Consider the following 7,553-nt stretch of genomic DNA (forward strand, 5'->3'; position numbering starts at 1 on the left):
AGTGTCTTTTCAAGGTCACGATGCATGGCATGGCAGAGAGTGAACTTTGAAGTTAGGAAGTGTAGACACAACTCAAACATATTTCTTCGGACTCCAAATTCTGTAATGCCTAAATCTCATGAGTTCCTGTTTCAGTTTTCTGAGGGTGGTTTATTGTTCACAGTCACTCCAAAATCTAACTTACTGTTTTAGAGATATGTCATACCCAGTTTTTGAATTAGTACGTTTTTATCTGTATTGCAATTATTATATTCAGGATAGCTTCAGATATTTGCACAATACTACAATCTGCCACATCTGCGTAAGCAGTTCTTTTATCAGTAATCAAAACTACGTATTCATTTTATTGAAACATTTAATTTAGAATGTTTCTATGTTGACTCATAGAATCTTTTTGTTTTTGACTTTCATTTATTTTAAATGTGTTTTTCCAGGACTCATTAACTCCAAGTCAAACAGTTGTTTCAACCTAGTTGTGGAGGGGGCAGCTCACAGTGGCCCCTGCAGGGATCAAACCGGCAACTTTGTTGTTAAGAGCACCCTGCACTAACCAACTGAGCTAACCAGCCCACTCCAGACTCAGAATCTTAAAGAAGACACTTACCTTCTGTGAAATCTATCAGGTTCAGTCTTATTTAGGAGAGTTGAGGAATTCTGGGATGGAGTGCTCATTCCCTTAAATGATAGCTCTCTCTACCACTTGGAACAAAAAAATCCCTCAAAACACCGACTTCCTTTAAAGGGAAAGTTCAAAGGCTATTGGGTGACATAAATTCCTTAGGTCCCAGTCCTGAATGAAGTCTGAACTGGGACATGACGTAGAGTTCTGAGAGGTCAGTGTACTTTCCCAGAATAGCTGTCCCTCTGAATTTGGTGCCCACTTGTATATTTTTAAAGTGACATGTGAACCTCTTCATTATATGCTTAAATAGTTATGAATGACTGAATTAGTGGCTTATTCTCTGCTGAAATAACCTCTTCAGTGTGATTCCCTGACTCAATATATGATTTCTTCCATTATTCTAATCCCTTATCTCTATTTTAGTGACCTCCACAGATAATTTAGGAATGCATTTATTTATTCGTTTAGTGTTTAAATTATTCGTTTAATGTGTTCACCACCATTAGATGAAATAGGAAGCTCTGTAAAGGAATAGACATTGTCTTGTTGCTACTGTTGTAAACATCTCTTGAGGTTTGAAACTGGGACACCAAAAGTTTGGTGACTTATGGGGGAATTGTAATCGTGGTGGAGGAGACATGGCTTAATTCTGACTCTTCTGAAACATTCAAATTTCCCTACATCCTTACCCAAATCCCCAAGATTTTCCTTATGCTAGGTTGAATACTTGACTGTTTCTCAAAACCAATAAGATCTTTTAAGATACGTTCTCATCCCAGTTTCCCTTTTATTTGCGTGTCCATTCAAACAGGCAATCAGGTGGAAACCAAGGAGGGAAGGACAGTGTTTGCCTGGGGCTCAGTTTTCAGGCAATTTTGTCAGTGCTGCCTGACTGGTTTTTACATGTGTGATAGAGTCAAGAACTTACTGAGCTTGTTAAATTGCAAAAAAATAACAAGGACAGAGTGAAGAGAGCTGAAGAAATCTTATTTATTGAACGCTAACTCTAGAATAGGCAGGGTATCATAAATGCTAGTATGTATTATACATATTCAAAATATTGTTTTAAACCAAATGTCATATGATTCATGAAATTACTAGCATAATGTAATGTTTTAATTAAACAATCACATTAAATTCACAAAATACTGATCACTGAGAATCAAGAATGTCAGAGCTTTTAAGATTGCTGAAATGTTTCCTAGTCCAAACTACTCATTTGACACGTGAACAGACTCAAGGGAGAGAGGCATTGGAAATAAGATACTAAGATTTGTTTTCCCTTGCAGATGGCCAGGTTTCAGTGAACCATAGCAAATATTCTTATTTCCTTGTTTCCAGTTGGTGTGGGAAGTTCTCCAGATCAAGATTTAGGATCGCGCTGGTCACACTTTAGAGTGTCGTGTGCACAGACACAGTTGAGAATCATCCATTCTTATACATTCATGAGCTAATGCTTAGAATCCATGGGAAAAACTCTATGTTGATATCTTAGAAGCAGGATGTTGGTAGAGGACTGTGTAGCTAGATCTTCACAAACTGCCCCTGGACATTTATTCTCAGTTGTATTAATTTCAGCCATTTTAGTAGGTGTATAGAGCTATCACATTGTGGTTTTTATTTTTTAAAAAACTTTATAATCTAGGGCATCTTGAGATTCATGGAAGAATTAAGTGCAAAGGACCGAGACTTCCCGTAAGCAAGTATCTGTGGGTTATTTTAGTAAACCAGGCATTAGAAAGAGACCAGTTCTCAGCCCAGTCACAGAATAGCCTCTCCTTTCAGGCTCCTGAAAGTGGTTGTCACCATTAAATACTTCCCTGAATTACACTCACCCACCAGCTACCCAACTAGGCTACTTACTTCCATTCAATAATCAACTCATTAAAACCATCCACATACCCTGGAGGAATTGATGAAGAAATAGAAATGTGAAGATTTAAAAAAAAAAAAAAAAAAAAAAGGAAAAATAGCAGGGAGAGAAAAATATGTAGAAGGGCAGAAATAACAATAAAAAACTTATCAAAAGGGATCATTTGAATTGCTGAAACCTCCAAACTTACATTCTTACATGTTCAGTTATATACTGAAGAAAAGAAAAGGGGCAACCATTGGTCACAAGCATTGTGGGTAAGAGACAGACTTACTGTCGCTTTAATTACATCAGGCTCTGAGACAGAGAAAGAAATGAACAAAACTCCCTTGCAAAAGCCATCAGCAAATGGGAGCTCAAAGATTTTATTCCTTTCAATATAAACAGAAAAATTATAATGTTTCTAATAATTGTGTTGTAAAAAGTAACATTTTTATAGAAGATAGCACAGGAAAATTTAGAATTCTAAATTCTTTTAAAATGAACTTTAATTAGAATAGATGTTAAAGAGCAAACAGTTATCCTTAGATTACCCCAAATGAAATCTAAGTTAGGAACAGAAGAGCACAGACCTGAACCCCCTTCTCAAGTCTAACCCATCCTGCCGAATATTCCATTCTCTCTAACTTCTCAGAAAGTGATAAGACACAGAATCCCCAAATGTGTGTGTTTATTAAAAGAATATTAGCTTAGTCCCAAAGTACACATTTAATGGAATATGAACACGAGAGATTCTAAATTTGAAAATCATTCAATTTTGGGACTTAGATCACAGAGGCATAGAGTTAAGGAGCCGAGATTTTGCCATATGATAGAAAGATAGCATATTTTAAGGTATTTGAAGACAAGTAGGTGAGAGGGTTGGGGAAGAGAGAAAAAAGGAAGTGAGTAATGGATAGTTAGAGCCACACAGATTATTAATAATATAGAATCAGAATATTAAGAAGTATTGGTCTTCTGTAAAAGGAAGAAAAGTAGTTTCTATTCAGGGATCCCACCCCCCCATTGAATCAATGCTTGACTAATACTAGATGAAAGACTAGATGATGAATAATGGGAATGAAAATAATAATATGTAAAAAGTATAAGAGAAATCTACAGAAGGAGCCACACTGGAGAGAGAAAAAAGGCTATCAGCACTTGAATTAGAGAAAAGGAGTTGAAGAAAAATAAACACACAATAGAAGTGTAGATAGGAATCTGAAACCAAAAAGTTGAAGATTAACAGAACAGGATAATTATTAAATAAAATATAATGACTCACTGTATATATAAGCTTAATTTCCAAAGGAACTGGTTTGGTAAAAGGTGCTCCAAGGAATGTGTGTGTGTGTGTGTGTGTGTGTGTGTGTGTGTGTGTGTGATATAAAATGTGTATTTGTTACCAGAGGGTAAAGGGGTTGGGGGGTGGGAGATGAGGGTCAGGGGGATCAAATATATGGTGATGGCAGGAGAACTGACTCTGGGTGAACACACAATGGGATTTATAGATGATGTAATACAGAATTGTACACCTGAAATCTATGTAATTTTACTAACAATTGTCACCCCCCCCAAAAAAAAAGTGTATTTGTCTAAAACAGGAAATCAATGAGCACAGATGTTGAGAGGTGAGGTGATAGTGAATTATTTAAGAGAGAAAGCAAAATGCAGTATAAATACACCAGCCCAGATGAGTCCTGGATGAATTTATTATGGTCCATATGCCTCTGGACTTGATTAAAAATGGAGAAGACAATTTTCCTAAAATCTATATACACTGTCATTCTGGCCATTCTGTTATTCAGTACTGGCCACTTTGGTTGGCATGACTCTGGCATGCACTTTTTATGTCGCAATATCTTAGATTCCCTTAGAACTTAGCGAAAATGACATGGGCACATCTGGGAAGTGTGTTGGGATAAGGATGATCATAAAAAGCCAAATACGAGGTGGGAAATTCTCAGCTTTCTGTGTTGTGTGAAAACAACAGCAACAGCTCTGGTGTTATTAGCACATGTTCAGTTGGCTTTCTTCTAGCCAGTGATTTCATGGTGTTTACCATGTTCAGACTTAGTGGCTGCTCCTTTCCCAAGCTTACAAATACTTAACCGAAGAGGACACAGATAGTACTGCAAGCCTATTCCCAGTCACCCAAGTGAATCCTTTTCTCTTTACAAAAAATATATTCAGGCTCACCCAACCAGAGCCCAGAAGGAAGGTAGTAGGTACACTAACATATATGAAATATAATCTATGTGATCGCTTTGATGATCTCATCTGAATTATTTAAATGTTTTGAAATGTCTGTGCTATAGTCTTTATTTTGCAGATAGAAATTATAAGAGTAAATACTTTTATCAGAGAAAAGATGAAGATAAGTCAGACAGCACTTTTGCTAGAAGACAAAATAAGTGGTCTCTAAGGCTGATTGAGGGGAAGGGCCGAGGTCAGGTGTTTGCAAATGCCAGGAAACAACGCTGTTCCTCCTCACTGCCCACCCCCAGTGGAGAGCCCAGGCAGCATCTCTTCCAACACATCCTCTCACCTGAAATATGTGAATACTCACCTACCGGACCTCTGTGCTAGGACAGTGGCTCACGGTCACAGTGTCTGTGTGTGTGGCGAGGAGCAGCTAAGCTCTGGGTTATAACTTTGGGAATCTCTGACCTCACCTCCTGCCAGAGCTGTGATTATTCTGTCATCTGCAGCAGGAATGACCGTGGCTGCCAGGAGACATCACGCTAATTCTCTGAAAAAGATTTGTCCAAGGTATTATTATTATTGTAAACAATTACCAGTGGTTAATAAAAGTGCCCAAAGAGACTGTCAACATTAACTAGAGGAGAAACTTGCCAGCAATTTCCAGAGTGATGGGAAACAGATATCCTCAGATGCAGTAAATGGCTATAGAGAATCTAATTCCACTTTCCAGAGAGAATTACGGGTCCTTTGAGGGATAAATTTCCCTGGATGTGTAATTCCATATACTTCCTCACAAATCTCAGATACCCAGGCATTTATGATATAAACAGTGAAATAGGAACACACTAGAACACAGTGTGTCATGGAGGTGCCAAGGAGATAGAAGTAAATAAGGACCATTTTCCCACCAATGTCATTTTACAAAAGAGGTAACGTTTGATTATGTCCAAAACTGTTGAGAGGAAAATTAATACAACCACAAGAAAGTAGCTCCTGAATTACGTATGAAGGAAGTTCTGGGGAGATGGATGTCTACAGCTTCAGCAGAACTGTAGTTTTGAAGAATCTAGGAGTAAAGGCAAACATTGTGTAGGCGACCCTACGAAATATTTTAGAAGTGAAAAGAGGGAGGGTTTTAGTGCTTATCCTAGGCTCTGGTATACATATTTCTTACCAGATCATCCAGATTCTCTATATCCTATTCATATTAATTGTACCCATTTTTGCAAGCTACTCCAAGTCTAGATTTTTCTCTTTCTCTCCCTAGAAACAACTACCCATGAGCATCCAAACGTTTATCAATTGTCTATAATTAAGCACTTTCCTAATTTGCATTTCTTCCTCCAGAACAGTAAAAATCTTTTTTTTTACCGAGTTGTTCAGTAGCTGTCAGTAGTCACCTGAGAAAGCCCCACAGAGGTATCTTATTTAACTCCATATGCTCCTCAAATATTTATCTGAAAAATGTAGATCTGTTCAGAAAAAGGCAGGAAGTAGCTTGGGATTGTACAGCAATTTTGTATGATATATTTTACATATTTTTGGATATTTTAGTACATTCTATTGAGCAAAAGTATCTAATTTTACTGTATTTTTCCTCATGAAAAGATGGGAAAATGTCAAACATGACAAAGCCTCTTTCAACTCATATATCTGGATTTCTGATTGTTATGTCTGTGTTGGATATGACTCATGTTTATCTTACCCTTTGGAATATTGCTTCTGGAACCAGTGAGCATGTTTAGAATATGTCTACAATTCATGCACCCTTAAGCGAAGTAATTTTTTCTTACCTTTGTAAATGTCAGGGAAATATTACTTTAAAACAAAATCTCCCAATCCAGCAAACCTCTCTACAGAGGTAAAAGAAAAAGAAAACTTCGTTACTGAATAATCATTAAGCCAGAATGTGGTGCATTTCACAAGCAATCCACTAAGAGATTGAAAAGACAAGGAAAGCTCACCCTTTTATATGACAGAGCAGCTACAACCCATTACATACATATTGTCCAGAGAAACAATAACTAGTCCTTAACAGATTAGTTATTCCTATACCAATTATGATTCATGGTTCATCCTAAATTCACCTGGTAATTGGGGTTACCATCTATGTTATTTCATTGGTTTTATACAAAGGAAAAATAAACTTCTCACTTTATGACAGGAGATTGTTTTGTAAGTAGGAGCAAGGTACACACCTAAGTTAGTCTCCTACCCTCCCACAGAAACTGGGAGATAGGGGTGCTGTCTCCCTGGATGTTTGCATTTTAAAGAGATGGCTCCCAGGTCCGTGAGAAAGACATTCCTGGGTCATAAAGCTGGTGAGAGGCTTATTTATCTTCTAAAAAGGTTTATATACATTTCAAAGAGACAGAGAAAGAATTTACCATTATAAGATTTCTTTTGTAAATATTTTTTTCAGTTACAACTGATATTCATAATTATTTTATATTAGTTTTAGGTGTACAGCACAGTGGTTAGACATTTATATAATTTATGCAGTGATCCCCCGATTAGTCTAGTAACCACCTGGCACTATACGTAGTTATTACAATATTATTGAGAGTGTTCTCCATGCTGTACTGTACATCCCCGTGACTATTCTGTAATTACCAATTTATATTTCTGAATCCCTTCACCTTTTTCACCCAGCTCCCCAATCCTCCTCCCCTCTGGCAACCCTCACTTTGTTCTCTGTATCTATGAGTTTGTTTCTATTTTGTTTGCTCATTTATTCTGTTCTTTTAGATTCCACAAGTGAGATCATATAGTATTTGTCTTAGTCTGACTTATTTCACTTAGCATGATACTCTCTAGGTCCATCCATGTTGTCACAAATGGTAATAATACATTCTTTTTTATGCCAAGTAATAT

Source organism: Rhinolophus hipposideros (genome assembly GCF_964194185.1).
Source record: "Rhinolophus hipposideros genome assembly, chromosome: 14".
Lineage (NCBI taxonomy): Eukaryota > Metazoa > Chordata > Mammalia > Chiroptera > Rhinolophidae > Rhinolophus > Rhinolophus hipposideros.